The sequence below is a fragment of the Schistocerca piceifrons genome, chromosome 11 (genome assembly GCF_021461385.2).
Source record: "Schistocerca piceifrons isolate TAMUIC-IGC-003096 chromosome 11, iqSchPice1.1, whole genome shotgun sequence".
NCBI lineage: Eukaryota > Metazoa > Arthropoda > Insecta > Orthoptera > Acrididae > Schistocerca > Schistocerca piceifrons.
In genome coordinates this window covers 66,912,019-66,929,346 of record NC_060148.1, presented here as the reverse complement: position 1 = coordinate 66,929,346, position 17,328 = coordinate 66,912,019, and positions in this window count along the sequence as shown.

Below are 17,328 nucleotides of genomic sequence, written 5' to 3'. Positions count from 1 at the left end.
AAAAAATGACGATTTGCCATTCGTGCACCCAGATTCGTCGTAGAGTACACAATCGCAGGCGCTCCTGTCTGTGATGCAGCGTCAAGGGTAACTGCAGCCACGGTCTCCGAACTGATAGTCGATGCTGCTGCAAACGTCGTCGAACTGTTCGTGCAGATGGTTGTTGTCATGCAAACGTCCCAATCTGTTGACTCAGGGATCGAGACGTGGCTGCAGATCAGTTACAGCCATGCGGATAAGATGCCTGTCATCTCGACTGCTAGTGATACGAGGCCGTTGGGATCCAGCACGGCGTCCCGTATTACCCTCCTCAACCCAGCGATTCCATATTCTGCTAACAGTCATTGGATCTCGACCAACGCGAGCAGCAATGTCGCGATGCGATAAACCGCAATCGCGATAGGCTACAATGCGACCTTTATCAAAGTCAGAAACGTGATGGTACGCATTTCTCCTCCTTACACGAGGCATCACAACAACGTTTCACCAGGCAACGCCGGTCAACTGCTGTTTGTATATGAGAAATCGGTTGGAAACTTTCCTCATGTCAGCACGTTGTAGGTGTCGCCACCGGCGCCAACCTTGTGTGAATGCTCTGAGAAGCTAATCATATGCATATCACAGAATCTTCTTCCTGTCGGTTGAATTTCGCGACTGTAGCACGTCATCTTCGTGGTGTAGCAGTTTTAATGGTCAGTAGTGTACTTAAACCTAACGAACTTAAGGACATCAGACACATCCATTCCCGAGGCAGCATTGGAACGTGCGCGAGGCAGCATTGGAACCTGCGACCGTGCCAGTAGCGCGGTTCCAGACTGAAGCGCCTGGAACCGCTCGGCCACGGCGGACGGCGCACATCCTTGGGGTACTCCAGAAATTACCTTGACATCAGTCGATTGCATTCTGTTAAGAGGGACGTGTTTAGTTGTGTCTGCAAGGAAGTCATGAATGCAGTCGCACATTTGATGCAATACTCGGCAATCTCGCCTTTTTTTTTCACTTAACGGCAGTGCGGGACGGTGTGAAATGCCTTCCCCAAAGTCAAGGAACACGGCGTCAACCCGAGCGCCATCGTCTACTGCAGTGTGGATCTCATGAGGAAACAGAGCGTGCTGAATTTCGCAAGATCTCTGTTTGCAGAATTCGTGGAAATTTGTGGTAAGTTCCTATGAGACCAAACTTCTGAGGTCGCCGGTCTCTAGGCTTACACACTACTTAGTCCAATTTACACTAACTTACTCTAAGGACAACACACAGACCCATGCCCGAGGGTGGACTCGAAACCATGGCAAGGCGCACTAAGATCGCGCGGCTACGCCGCACGGTGCAGAACACTTGTTGACTTTTATAGACGATATTGTAGTTCTCCAAAAACGTCATAAATCTTGAGCTTAAAACGTGTTCCATAATTCTACGACATATTGACATCAACGACACAGGCCAACGACATAATTCCGTGCATCTTTCCTACGACCCTTCTTGAAAACGACCTGCGCTGTTTTCCAGTAGCTAGGTACTCTTCCTTGCTGCAGCGATCTGCGATAAACTGCTGCTAGAAAGCGTGTTCCTCTGCATAATCTTTGTAGAGTTTTATTTCATCTTATCTTATCCCATCTGGTTTATCTCATCCTATCTTATCTGGTCCTGATGCCTTTCACTACTACGCAACTGTAATTGCTTTTCTATTCCGCTATAGATTATCTTAATACCTGCTACTTGAACGTTCGAACGATGACTGGAAGGAGGAACCGTGTTACGATCTTCAGCCGAGAAACATTTTCGAAAGACCGAATTCAACAGTATTTTGACCTTCTTTCTGTCAGCTTCCGTTCACCTGTATGGTTACTGAGTAACTGTCATTTCGAACCGCTTACTGATTTTTCGTAAGACCAAAACATCTTAAGTGTTTTTATTGAAATCGGTTGCCAAAATTTTACTTTCAAAGTCACTGAAACTTCTCTTATTTCTCCACTCATTTTGCTTCGTTAATCGTTTGGTAGGTTTTCGCTTCTCTTGAATTTGATGTGAAGGTCTTTTTACGAAGCAGTTTTCCAACACGGCTATTAAAACACGGTGTGTCTTTCCCATCCCGTATTACCTTGCTCGGACTATACTTGTCTGTGGCATACTGAACGATGATTTTGAATTTTTCCCATTCGTGCTCCATATCTTCGTCCGCATCACTGAATATTTGATGTCGACTACTCAGACACTTGGCAATTTGTATCCTGTGACGCTTGCTAAGTAGAAATATCTTCATACCTTTCTTAACATTCCTTGTAAAACCCGTGGCCGCAGTTACGATCACTGATAACTTTTTCTACGTTAACTGAGTCGGTAAGTTCAGGTCTGTTTGTTGTTGTTGTGGTCTTCAGTCCAGAGACTGGTTTGATGCAGCTCTCCATGCTACTCTATCCTGTGCAAGCTTCTTCATCTCCCAGTACCTACTGCAACCTACATCCTTCTGAATCTGCTTAGTGTATTCATCTCTTGGTCTCCCTCTACGATTTTTACCTATGTTGTTAGGGCGTTCAAAACGTTACCTTCTTGCGTTGGTTGTCTAATTGCCCGCTCGATGTAATTTTGGGTCAAGACATCCAGAATTACACGAATCCTTGTCTCTAACAGCAGTTTTAATAGCATGACTCTTTCATCTCTGCCCTTTTACGAGGACATGATCAGGAAAGTTACTAACGGCACTCTTTAAGTGCTCTGCGAACGAACCTCTCTCATTGGTCTCTGGTCGTCTTGAAATACCCACACAGTCAAGTGCTGCTCCGATCTTGACTCCTGAGAGTACATCCAGGTTTGTTCTCTTGTTACGATGATGTACGCGGATTGCGCCTTTCCTCGATCGAATTTTTTGAGAATTTCCTCGAGATACTTTTATCGTGTGAAACCCAGCTCACGCTATTCGTCCACGCGACTCAGAGGGCCATAGACTCGGGTTCCCAGGTAGATGCCGTGTTTCTTGACTTCCGCAACGCGTTTGATGCAGTTCTCCACAGTCGTTTGATGAACAAAGTAAGAGCATATGGACTATCAGACCAATTGTGTGATTGAATTGAAGAGTTCCTAGATAACAGAACGCAGCATTTCATTATCAATGGAGAGAAGTCTTCCGAAGTAAGAGTGATTTCAGGTGTGCCGCAGAGGAGTGTCGTAGGACCGTTGTTATTTACAATATACATAAATGACCTTGTGGATAACATCGGAAGTACACTGAGGCTTTTTGCGGATGATGCTGTGGTATATCTAGAGGTTGTAACAATGGAAAATTGTACTGAAATGCAGGAGGATCTGCAGCGAATTGACGCATGGTGCAGGGAATGGCAATTGAATCTCAATGTAGACAAGTGTAATGTGCTGCGAATACATAGAAAGAAAGATCCCTTATCATTTAGCTACAATATAGCAGGTCAGCAACTGGAAGCAGTTAATTCCATAAATTACCTGGGAGTAGGCATTAGGAGTAATTTAAAATGGAATGATCTTATAAAGTTGATGCCAGACTGAGATTCATTGGAAGAATCCTAAGGAAATGTAGTCCAAAAACAAAGTAAGTAGGTTACAGTACACTTGTTCGCCCACTGCTTGAATACTGCTCACCAGTGTGGGATCCGTACCAGATAGAGTTGATACAAGAGATAAAGATCCAACGGAGAGCAGCGCGCTTCGTTACAGGATCATTTAGTAATCGCGAAATCGTTACGGAGATGACAGATAAACTCCAGTGGAAGACTGCGGGAGAGACGCTCAGTAGCTCGGTACAGGCTTTTGTTAAAGTTTCGAGAACATACCTTCACCGAAGAGTCAAGCAGTATATTGCTCCCTCCTACGTATATCTCCCGAAGAGACCATGAGGATAAAATCAGATTAGAGCCCACACACAGGCATACCGACAATCCTTCTTTCCACGAACAAAACGAGGCAGGAATAGAAGGGTGAACCGATAGAGGTACTCAAGGTACCCTCCGCCACACGCCGTCAGGTGGTTTGCGGAGTATGGATGTAGATGTACACGATTTCCCTCTAGTGTTTGCAGAGAAGTCGTAGAAACACTTCTAGATTGTTTCCTCTACCGCTCAGTCCTCGAATAATACTTAGGAGAAACGAACACCTAAATCGTGCGTGCTGTGACTTCTTCTTTTCAATCGTCGCTCGTTTGTCCTCCGCACTCGTAGGACAGAGTTGGTGATAGAGATTTCTTGAAAAGATCTCGCCGCAACAAAACTCGCCTTCTTTTAGTGACTGCCACACCAGTTCGCGTATCGTGACTGCCTCTTCCCAATTTCGCGATAGTACAAAACATAGGTGTGTAGAATGTATGAGTCTGGCGATACACCATCTACTTTCAGAAAAATGTCATCCACACAATTCCGAAGACGGCAAAAGCTGACAAGTACGAGAATTATCAAACAATCATTTTAACAGATCATGCATCTAAGTTGCTTACAAGAATAATATACAGAAGAATGGAAAAGAAAATCGAATGTGCGTTAGATGACGATCAGTTTGGCTTTAGAAAAGGTAAAGGCACGAGAGAGGCAATTCTGAAATTGCGGTTGATAATGGAAGCAGGACTAAAGAAAAATGAAGACACGTTCATAGGGTTTGTCGACTTGGAAAGAGCGTTCGACAGTGTCAAATCGTGCAAGGGGTGCGAAATTCTGAGAAAAATAGGTGTAAGCTATAGGGAGAGACTGGTAATAAACAAGATGTACAACAGCTAAGAGGGAATAATAAGAGTGGACGACCAAGAACGAAGTCCTTGGTTTGAAAAGGATGTAAGACAGTGATGTAGCCTTTCGCCTCTACTGTTCAATCTGAATATCGAAGAAGCAACGATGACCGGCCGTTGTGGCCGAGTGGTTCTAGGCGCTTCAGTCTGGAATCGCGCGACCGCGACACATCCTGCCTCGGGCATGGATGTGTGTGATGTCCTTAGGTTGGTTAGGTTTAAGTAGTTCTAAGTTCTAGGGGACTGATGACCTCAGATGTTAAGTCCCATAGTGCTCAGAGCCATTTGAACCATTTTTTGAAGCAACAATGGAAATAAAAGAAAGGCTCAGGAATGGAATTAAAATTCAACGTGAAAGGATATGAATGACACGATTCGATGATGGCATTCCTATTCTCAGTGAAAGTGAAGAAGGATTGCATGATCTCCTGAATGGCACGAACAGACTAATGAGTATAGAATATGGACTGAGAGTAAATCGAAGAAAGACCAAAGCAATGAGAAGTAGGAGAAATGAGAACAGCGAGAAACTTAACATCAGGATTGATGGTCAAGTAGTAGATGAAATTAAGCAATTCTTCTAGCTAGGCAGTAAAATAACCAAAGACGGACAGAGCAAGGAGGACATCGAAAGCGGACTAGCACTGGCAAAAAGAGCATTCCTGAGCAAGAGAAGTCTAGTAGTAACAAAAATAGGCCTGAAGTAGAGGAAGAAATTTTTGGAAATGTACGTATGGAGCGCATCATTGTATGGTAGTGAAACATGGACTGTGGGAAAACCGGAACAGAAGAGAATCGAAGCATTTGAGATGTGGTGCTACAGATGTAGATGTTGAAAATTAGGTGGACTGATAAGGTAAGGAATGGGGAGGTTCTGCGCAGAATGTGAGAGGAAAGGGATGTGTGGGAAAAAAAAGGATGTGTGAAGAAATAGCTGCCACTGCTTGAACATTGTCGGCGTCGTCCGTCAGTCTCATCTGGTGAGGATCCCACAACGCGCAGCAATGCTCTAGAAGAGGTCGGACAAACGTAATCTAGACAGTATCTTTAATGTATTTATTGCATCTTCTAACTGTTCTGCCAATAAAGCGCAGTGTTTGGTTCGCCTTCCACACAAGCGAGCTCGGGTGGCCGTGCACGTTAAAGCGCCGCCTCCGGGACGGGGAGACGCGCCGATCACGGTTCGAATCCTCGCGGCGGGAGTAAATTTCTGGTGACGGCGAAGCCGCGATTGTGGCTTTGACCTGTGTGACGTCCGCACAATACAAATGCGAGAGAGAGAGGGAGAGGGAGGGATTTGACGGAATTAACATCATCGGCCTTTGTGCTACTCAATACCATTGTGGCCCGATCATTCCAGTCATCGGACAATGGCAATTGTTCTGATACTTTACCACATGGAACGCACTTTGCGGTTTGCAGTGTAATTTTCCTTTAATATGCACTTGACAATTACCAAAAACATCGAAACCCTTTTAGCTCCAGTGCAGTAAAGGAGTTTCGTGTATACGGCTTGTGTTGTTTTTCCAGAATGTGTTTCAGGAATTTTACCAGTATACCGCAAGTTGTTGAAAGAATCGAACTGCCAGGAACGAAACAGCTTCATATTACTGACCACTTGACAAATGAGTTACTGTGTTTGACGTTAAGAACCTGGAATCTGATTTCGCAGGGCAGAGCGGACCAGGTTATGGTTATGGAGGGGGGCGTAATCAGTTACCGTTAATTGCTCAAAACACACAAACTTTTATTTTCCTAACAACCACTTAATTACACATTGCCTTAAAAGAATATACGCGGCTGAAGGCCTTACTTAAAAACAATTTCACGCAAATACTCGGCTGAAGGCCACACACAAGACATTGAACAACTCAGGGCTTAGACCTGGATAACAAGAATTTCAGATAGAACAAACTTTCAAAATTTTAGTTATTAAACGAATCAATGTTCAAATAATTTAAGTCAGCTGAAGGCCTTATTTTAAAATTAAAACAAACTACTTCAATAAAATTCTTCAGGGTATCAGACCGCATCGTCATAATTTAACGTAAGGCCCTGATGAAGGCTAGCTGCAACGCTGGCCGAAACGTTGGCGCATTTTAAAATTATGACGATGCGGTCTGATACCCTGAAGAATTTTATTGAAGAAGACAACGGCCGCGGAAGCCTACGCTTACATAAAACAAACTAAATAAATAGATGGCTGAAGGCCTCGCACAGTGCATAAGGCTAAAATGAAACTCACAATCTAAAACCAACGGAACAGTGGTGTTCAGAAGTGTTCAAAGGGTCAGCCTGAGGTGGTAGCTCTAATATAAGGTGAGATGAGACAGACAGCCAAGAGTAAGGTTAAACAATCGGATGGCAACCCGACCCAGGGACTGCTGAAGGACCGACCAACGACCTAATCTCCATTCTGGAAACATCCCCCAGGCTGTGGCTAAACCATGTCTCCGCAATATCCTTTCTTCCAGGAATACTAGTTCTGCAAGGTTCGCAGGAGAGCTTCTGTAAAGTTTGGAAGGTAGGAGGCGAGGTACTGGCAGAAGTAAAGCTGTGAGGATGGGGCGTGAGTCGTGCTTCGGTAGCTCAGATGGTAGAGCATTTGCCCGCGAAAGGCAAAGGTCCCGAGTTCGAGTCTCGGTCGGGCACACAGTTTTAATCTGCCAGGAAGTTTGAACAACCTCATCTAGTCCTTCCGCACGACCGATGGTACGACAACCGAAAATATCAGCTGAGGACAAAGATACCAGCATCACTACGTCTTCAAAATTGGTTCCTTCTCTAGATCCTCGCACAAACGAAAAAATGGCTGACATCGAAATAAGTGTCCAAGGAATAGAAAAGCAACTGGAATCACTCAACAGCGGAAAGTCCACTGGACCTGACGGGATACCAATTTGATTCTACACAGAGTACGCGAAAGAACTTGCCCTCCTTCTAACAGCCGTGTACCGCAAGTCTCTAGAGGAACGGAGGGTTCCAAATGATTGCAAAAGAGCACAGGTAGTCCCAGTCTTCAAGAAGGGTCGTCGAGCAGATGCGCAAAACTATAGACCTATATCTATGACGTCGATCTGTTGTAGAATTTTAGAACATGTTTTCTGCTCGAGTATCATGTCGTTTTTGGAAACCCAGAATCTACTATGCAGAAATCAACATGGATTCCGGAAACAGCGATCGTGTGAGACCCAACTCGCTTTATTTGTTCATGAGACCCAGAAAATATTAGATACAGGCTCCCAGGTAGATGCTATTTTTCTTGACTTCCGGAAGGCGTTCGATACAGTTCCGCACTGTCGCCTGATAAACAAAGTAAGAGCTTACGGAATATCAGACCAGCTGTGTGGCTGGATTGAAGAGTCTTTAGCAAACAGAACACAGCATGTTGTTATCAATGGAGAGACGTCTACAGACGTTAAAGTAACCTCTGGCGTGCCACAGGGGAGTGTTACGGGACCATTGCTTTTCACATTACATATAAATGACCTAGTAGATAGTGTCGGAAGTTCCATGCGACTTTTCGCGGATGATGCTGTAGTATACAGAGAAGTTGCAGCATTAGAAAATTGTAGCGAAATGCAGGAAGATCTGCAGCGGATAGGCACTTGGTGCAGGGAGTGGCAACTGTCCCTTAACATAGACAAATGTAATGTATTGCGAATACACAGAAAGAAGGATCCCTTATTGTATGATTATATGATAGCGGAACAAACACTGGTAGCAGTTACTTCTGTAAAATATCTGGGAGTATGCGTAAGGAACGATTTGAAGTGCAATGATCATATAAAATTAATTGTTGGTAAGGCGGGTACCAGGTTGAGATTCATTGGGAGAGTGCTTAGAAAATGTAGTCCATCAACAAAGGATGTGGCTTACAAAACACTCGTTCGACCTATACTTGAGTATTGCTCATCAGTGTGGGATCCGTACCAGATCGGGTTGACGGAGGAGGTAGAGAAGATCCAAAGAAGAGCGGCGCGTTTCGTCACAGGGTTATTTGGTAACCGTGATAGCGTTACGGAGATGTTTAATAAACTGAAGTGGCAGACTCTGCAAGAGAGGCGCTCTGCATCGCGGTGTAGCCTGCTGTCCAGGTTTCGAGAGGGTGCGTTTCTGGATGAGGTATCGAATATATTGCGTCCCCCTACTTATAGCTCTCGAGCAGATCACGAATGTAAAATTAGAGAGATTAGAGCGCGCACGGAGGCTTTCAGACAGCCGTTCTTCCCGCGAACCATACGCGACTGGAACAGGAAAGGGAGGTAATGACATTGGCACGTAAAGTGCCCTCCGCCACACACCGTTGGGTGGCTTGCGTGGTATAAATGTAGATGTAGATGTAGGTGTCTAAAAACAGCCAAGGCACAATAACCACTCTTAATAAAAAAATATGAACAAACAACTGAAAGGCAGTTGAGCTACACGCCGTGCCGGAAAGAATCAATACGGCGAGGAAAAACACACTGCTGGGAAACTACGCTAACGACCAGGGCAGGTAACTGATGCGTTATCGGCCACAAGGCAGAAAAGACCGCTGGTGCACTTCACTGATGAGTAACAACCGATTAGTAGTTAAAGACCATACAGGAAGAGGGCTGCAAAATTTCGCCGACTCCAACACACGTTCCTGCTAGCCAGAACAGCCCAGGAAGCAACAACCGACCAGCAGCTGAGGTTTCATAACAGGCTAACTGATCACTCAACTTCAGTGTCCAGGTTCGCTGGGCAACAAACTTTGTCGCTCTCGCAGCTGGCGCCTCACAACCCGACCGCGCGTCCACACCGCCAGCGGTCCCGGCCTGACCTCGCACCGCAGGGACTTCCTCGCTGCTCTGTCCCAACTGACCGAGTCCGCAGCTCGTGCTGGTGCGGTAGCGTTCTCGCTTCCCACGCCCGGGTTCCCGGGTTCGATTCCCGGCGGGGTCAGGGATTTTCTCTGCATAGTGATGACTGGGTGTTGTGTGCTGTCCTTAGGTTAGTTAGGTTTAAGTAGTTCTAAGTTGTAGGGGACTGATGACCATAGATGTTAAGTCCCATAGTGCTCAGAGCCATTTGAACCATTTTTGAACCAACTGACCGACTCTGTCCGGCTCGCAGACAGCTCAAACACACAAGCTACACACGGCTCTGCGAAACACTTCCACAAATAGCTCGAACAGTACTAAATGCAGTCACTGTGCAACAACTAGGAGGAATCACAAGTGGAACACACACACAGAACCCAGAAGCGGTCGGCGACCAAATACACGTCGTCCAATGAGACGACTGACCGAACGACTATCCAAGGTCTGAAGTCATGTGTGCCGCCAACACTCGGCCGAGTCGTGGCTGTCCGGACCTGACTGCTGCTCCATTCGCTACTGAACCCCGGACACACGACGACCTGGAAATACTAGCGGTCTCTCCAAAGATAGTACGACAGTGGTCTTATCGATAAGCGCTGCTGCTGCCACTCACGGACAGGCAAGCCAGCAACTTGTGACGCCAGTAAATCGAATAAGAAACGAGACGGGAGTACCGCCAAGACAAGATAACGGCACGAACACGAGCCGCACGAGGCTCAACTACAATCACGGTTGGTGAGTGTTCAGGATACTGTGACCAGTGTGACCCACGTGAATGATATCCTGCGACCTGTAGCCATACCCTTTCTGCACAACACTCCAGACGCCATTTTTCAGCAAGATAATGCACGACCACTTGTTACTGCACGAGCACGTGCCTTCCTCGTGTCACAGGATGTCAGACTTTTGCCAACGAGAGTTGTCGCCAGTCGAAAATGTCTGGGATATGGCGTAGCGACGGATGCGGCGCTGTGACCCAATGCCAACCACCGCAGATGAACTTTGGAACCACGTGAGTGTAGCATGGATGGCTGTACCACAGGACACTATTCGCGCCTCATATAACGTGTCGATGCCATCACGTATGGAACAAATATATCCAAAGACAATTTACAACCACAAAAATTAAAATTTACATTTTAATCGCCTTTTAAACTAAATCTTCTTTTCTGTAATTGTAAATTATTTTTGGATACACTGTACCATGGGCTGCTGTGCAGTCAGTTTAATGTCTTCATTTACTACTGTACTTTAAACGTAAGTGTAAATACTATAGTATAGGCAGTTTAATCATTACAGGTGTCAGCCAGCTTTAAACGCAATCTGTAAAGCTTTCAGCCAACATTAAACGTAAGTCACCATATTGGAAACAGAATATGTACTTTACGGAACGTCAATGTAAGTTTTGCGTATTATCTCAATTTGTATGTTTTGCAGCGTATATCCTGATGGTGCTCTTGTTCATTTGAAGATCGAAACCAATAAATAAAAAGTACAAAGTGCGATTTGTGGCTGTTTTCAACAACCTATTTTTAACACTCGCTCGCCTTAAAGGCAACGCCTGCTCTTCCTAAGCCTAGGTTTGATTAAATAAGTTTGATACAGAAAAATGTGTACTTTTACGTAAGTCATAAAACGTTAAGAATATTTAGCACGCACGGTCAGTTAAACATAATCTCTGGCAACTAGAACAAGACAGAAGAAAGCGTGCCTGGCGCGAGGTACTGCATCGACTGCATAACATGGGATCAACTGTTTAAAGCGAATAAAAGTTTGAGATTTCAAATCTTTCGCGGACCATATTTCAGCTCTTGCGGATCACCGCCAGGGAAACGATGTATTAAGGAATGACATTTTCACTCTGCAGTGGAGTGTGCGCTGATATGAAACTTCCTGGCAGATTAAAACTGTGTGCTGGACCGAGACTCAAACTCGGGACCTTTACCGTTCGCGGGGAAGTGCTCTACCATCTGAGCTACCCAACCACGACTCACGACCCGTCCTCACAGCTTCAATTCAGCCATTACCTCGTCTCCTACCTTCCAAACTTTACAGGAGCTCTCCTGCGAACCTTGCAGAACTAGCACTCCTGGAAGAAAGGATATTGCGGAGACATGGCTTGCCCGCGAAAGGCAAAGGCCCCGAGTTCGAGTCTCGGTCCGACACACAGTTTTAATCTGCCAGGAAGTTTCATAATTTAATAAAGGATCAACTTTTTTCTGTTCATCGTTTTGTTCTGTGTGCGTGTGAGGAAAGGGGTGAAGGGGAGGGGCGGAACGTGTTAGCGAGAAAAAGTTTCGTGTTGTTGTTGTTGTTGCTGTGGTCTTCAGTCCGAAGAGAGGTTTGATGCTATGATGCAGCTCTCTATTCTAGAATAACTGCTGCAACCTACACCCTTCTGAATCTGCATGCTGCATTCATCTCTTGGTCTCTCTCTACGAGTTTTACCTTCCAAGCCTCCGTCCAGTACTAAATTGGTGATCCCTTGATGATGCCTCAGAATGTGTCATATCAACCGATCCCTTCTTTTGGTCAAACTGTGCCACAAATTTTTTAGCTCCCAAATTCTATTCAGTACTTCCTCATTAGTTACATGATCTACCCATCTAATCTTCTGTAGCACGACATTTCAAAAGCTTCTATTCTGTTCTTGTCTAAACTGTTTATTATAGATGTTTCACTTCCTTGCAGGGTTACACTCCAGACACACACCTTCACAAAACACTTCCTAACAGTTAAGTGTATATTTGGTCTTCTTCAGAAAGGCGTTTCTTGCCATTGCTACTCTACATTTTATATCCTCACTACTTCGGCCGTCATTGGTTATTTTGCTGCCTAAATAGCAAAACTCGTCTACTAATTTTAGTGTCTCGTTTCCCAGTCTAATTCCTTCAGCATCACCTGAATTAATTCGTATACTTTCCATTATCCATGTTTTAGTTTCCTAGATGTTCACCTTGTGTCGTCCTTGCAAGATACTCTCCATTCCATTCTTCCAGTTCCTTTGCTGTCTCTGACAGAATAACAGTGCCGTCGACAAACCTCAACGTTTTTATTTCTTCTTCGTGAACTTTAAATCCTACTCGAAATTTTTATTTCGTTTCCTTTATTGCATGTTCATTGTATATACTGAATAGCATCGGGGATAGGCTGCAACACTGCCTCACTCCGTTTTCAACCACTGCCTCCTTCTCATACCCATCGTCTCTTGTAACTGCCATCTGGTTTCTGCTCCAATTGTAAATAGTCCTTCGCTCCCTGTGTTTTACCTTTGCTACCTTCAGAATTTCAAAGAGAATATTCCAGTCAACACCGTCAAAAGCTTTTTGTAAGTCCAAAAACACTATAAACGTAGGTCTGCCTTTCGTTAACGTATTTCCTAAAATAAGTCGTAGGCTCATTAACGTATTCCCTAAGATAAGTCATAGGTTCAGAACTACTTCGCGTGTTCCTACATTTATCCGGAAACCAAACCGATCTTCCCCGATGTTGCCTTCCACCAGTTTTTCCATTCTTCTGTCAAGAGTTCGTGTTCGTATTTTGCAACCATGACTTATGAAGCTGATAGTTAGATAATTTTCACACCTGTCAGCAACTGCTCTCTTTTGAATTGGAATTACTACATCCTTCTTGAAGTCCGAGGGTATTCCGCTTGTCTCATACATCATGCACACCAGGTGGAAGAATTTTGTCATGCCTGTTGAAACGTCCCCTTAGAAAAATTTATAAATGACGGTGCTGGAAAACTTCTACGTTATTTGATTTTCAAACAGCTGAGCAGAACTGAACGTACTCAGACATTTCTCTCTTTACTTATTCTGATCATCACTAAACTGACACAATATTTTTTTTTTTAGCGCAACGCATCTGACTTTCAATAATGCCTACAAAAGAATGTCCCTGACTAACATTAACCTACACCTTTCATGAATCACTTACCTCATAAAAATCTTCGTTACTCAAACTACTGCAATACACCGAGCGCCAATACTGCCAGCTAAGTAAAAGATTCTAACTACTGAAGGCACTAGCTACTGACAGGCATAGTTAGCAAATGAAAGATTTTGATAGAGAACAAACAATGTATTTACCTTAATGGTGTTCAAAAGTCATAATATATATAGCAGTTCATGACATCCATTCTTACAAATTTCCTTTTTCTGACGGACACATGTCCAGATCGTCCGCTCTCAAAACTCCGACATTTCTCTCCCCACATCCACCACTGCTGGCGGCTCACCTCCAACTGCGCAACGCTACGCGCTGTTCACATCCAACTGCCCAACACTACAATAGCGAATATTCCAACAATGCAAACCAGCAACAGGCTGCACACAGCACAATCAATGATTTTCATTCAGAGCGCTACGTGGCGTTAGGTTTTTATGTTGGTAAACAGCCTACTTACACTATCTCTCCCAAGGCTATCAGTAGTTCTGAAGGAATCTCATCTACCCCAGGGCCTTGTTTCGATTTAAATCTCTCAGTGCTCTGTCACATTCTTCACGCAATATCGTATCTCCTATCTCATCTTCATCTACGTCCACTTCCATTTCCATAACATTGCCCTCAAATTCATCTCCCTTGTATTGACCCTCTATAAACTCATTCCACCTTTCAGCTTTCCCTTCTTTGCTTAGGACTGGTTTGCCATCTGACCTGATATTCACACGGCAGCTTCTCCTTTCCTCAAAAGCCTCTTTAATTTTCTTGTAGGCAGTATGTTTCCCTACTGAAATATGCTTCTAAATCCTTACATTTGTTCTCTCGACAGCAATCCTACTCTTTCTGTCAGTATCATTTTTTAAAAAGTTTCTGCTCCATTTGGTGCAATTTTTAATTTCTTCCTTTCACCTATTAAATTCAATATCTCTTGTGTAAGTCAAGGATTACCACTAGACCTTATATTTTACGTACTTGATCCTCTGCTGCCTTCACTATTTCATATCTCTTAAACTACTCATTCGTCTTGTATTGTATTCGTTTCCCCTGTTCTTGGCAACCGTTGCCTCATCCTCTCTTGAAGCTCTCTACAGCCTCTGGTACTTTCAGCTTATCCAGGTCTCATCTCCTTAATTTCCTATGTTTTTGCAGTTTCTGCAGTTTTAATCTACAGTTCATAACTAATAAATTGCGGTCAGTCCACGACTGCACCTGAAAATGTCTTACAATGAACACTCTGGTTCCTAAATTTCTGTGTAACCATTACATGACCATGAAACTTCCTGGCAGATTAAAACTGTGTGCCCGACCGAGACTCGAACTCGGGACCTTTGCCTTTCGCGGGCAAGTGCTCTACCAACTGAGATACCGAAGCACGACTCACGCCCGGTCCTCACAGCTTTACTTCTGCCAGTACCTCGTCTCCTACCTTCCAAACTTTACAGAAGCTCTCCTGCGCAGAAGTCTGAAGCCTTCCAATGTCTCCAGGTCTCTCTGACATTTACAGCCTTTCTTGTATGAGTCTTCTTTTGAGTCATCAGTCTTCTGACTGGTTTGATGTGACCTGCCACGATTTCCTCTCATACGACAACCTCTGCTTCTCAGAATAGCACTTGCGACCTACGTTCTCAATTATTTGCTGGGTGTATTTCAATATCTGTGTTGCTCTCCAGTTTTTGCCTTCTACAGCTGCCTTTAGTACCATGGAAGTCGTTCCCTGGGTCTGCAGCTCGTGGTCTCGCGGTCGCTTTCTCGCTTCCAGAGCACGGAGTCCCGGGTTCGATTCCCGGCGAGGTCAGTGATTTTCACCTGCCTCGAGATGACTGGGTGTTTGTGTTGTCATCATCATTCCTGAAAGTGGCGAGACTGGACTGAGCAAAGGTTGGGAATTTGTAGAAGCGCCGAGAACCGCGCAGTTGAGCGCTCCACAAACCAAACATCATCATCATCATCATCATCATCGTTCCCTGATGTCTTAACAGATGTCCTATTATCCTGTCGCTTATTCTTGTCAGTGGTTTCTACGTATTTCTTTTCTGGCCGATTCTCCGAAGAACCTCTTCATTTTATAGCTTATCAGTTCACCCAATTATAAACATTCTACTGTAGCACCACATCTCAAATGCTTCGATTCCATTCTGTTCCGCTTTTCCCACAGTCTTTCGTTACCATACAATGCTGTGCATAGATTCTCAGATTTTTTCCTCTAATTAAGGCCTATGTTTGTTCCTAGTAGACTTGTCTTCGCCAGAAATTCCTTTTTTGCCAGTGTTCGTCTCTTTTGATGTCCTCCTTGGTCCGTCCGTCATGGGTTATTTTACTGCCTAGGTAACAGAATTAACTTCATCTACATCGTGGTCATCAATGCTGATGTTAAGTTCCTCGCTATTCTCATTTATGCTGCTTCTCATTACCTTCCACTTTCTGCGATTTACTTTCAATTCAAATTCTGTACTCATTAAAATGTTCACTCCATTCAGCAGCCCCTGTAATTGTTCTTCGCTTTCACTCAGATGGTTTAACCACATAGTACAGTCGCATGTCCTCGGCAAAAATTACGGTCGCAGTTACTCCTTGCTTTCAGCCACTCGCAGTACCAGCATAGAAGGCCGTTTTGGTTGACGCTACAAGGCCAGATCAGTCAATCATGCAGACTGTTGCCCCTGGAACTACACTAGTGGCAATTAAAATTGCTACACCAAGAGGAAATGCATATGATAAACGGGTATTCATTGGACAAATATATTATACTAGAACTGACATGTGATTACATTTTCACGCAATTTGGGTGCATAGATCGTGAGAAATCAGTACCCAGAAAAACAACCTCTGGCCGTAATAACGGCCTTGATACGCCTGAGCATTGAGTCAAACAGAGCTTGGATGGCGTTTATAGGTACAGCTGTCCATGCAGCTTCAACACGATACCACAGTTCATCGAGAGTAGTGACTGGCGTATTGTGACGAGCCAGTTGCTCGTCCTCCATTGACCAGACGTTTTCAATTGGTGAGAGATCTGGAGAATGTGCTGGCCAGGTCAGCAGTCGAATATTTTCTGTATCCAGAAAGGCCCGTACAGGACCTGCAACATGCGATCGTGCATTATCCTGCTGAAATGTAGGGTTTCGCAGGGATCGAATGAAGGGTAGAGCCACGGGTCGTAACACATCTGAAATGCAACGTCCACTGTTCAAAGTGCCGTCAATGCGAACAAGAGGTGACCGAGACGTGGAGCCAATGGCACCCCATACCATCTCGCCGGGTGATACGCCAGTATGGCGGTGACGAATACACGCTTCCAATGTGCGTTCACCGCGATGTCGCCAAACACGGATGCGATCATCACGATGCTGTGAACAGAACCTGGATTCATGCGAAAAAATGACGTTTTGCCATTGGTGCACCCAGGTTCAGTCGTTGAGAACACCATCGCAGGCGCTCCTGTCTGTGATGCAGCGTCAAGGGTAACCGTAGCCATGGTCTCCGAGCTGATAGTCCGTGCTGCTGCAAACGTCGTCGAACTGTTCGTGCAGATGGTTGTTGTCTTGCAAACGTCCCCATCTGTTGACTCAGGGATCGAGACGTGGCTGCACGATCCGTTACAGCCATGCGGATAAGATGCCTGTCATCTCGACTGCTAGTGATACGAGGCCGTTGGGATCCAGCACGGCGTTCCGTATTACCCTCCTGAACCCACCGATTCCATATTCTGCTAACAGTCATTGGATCTCGACCAACGCGGGCAGCAATGTCGCGATACGATAAACCGCAATCGCGATTGGCTACAATCCGACCTTT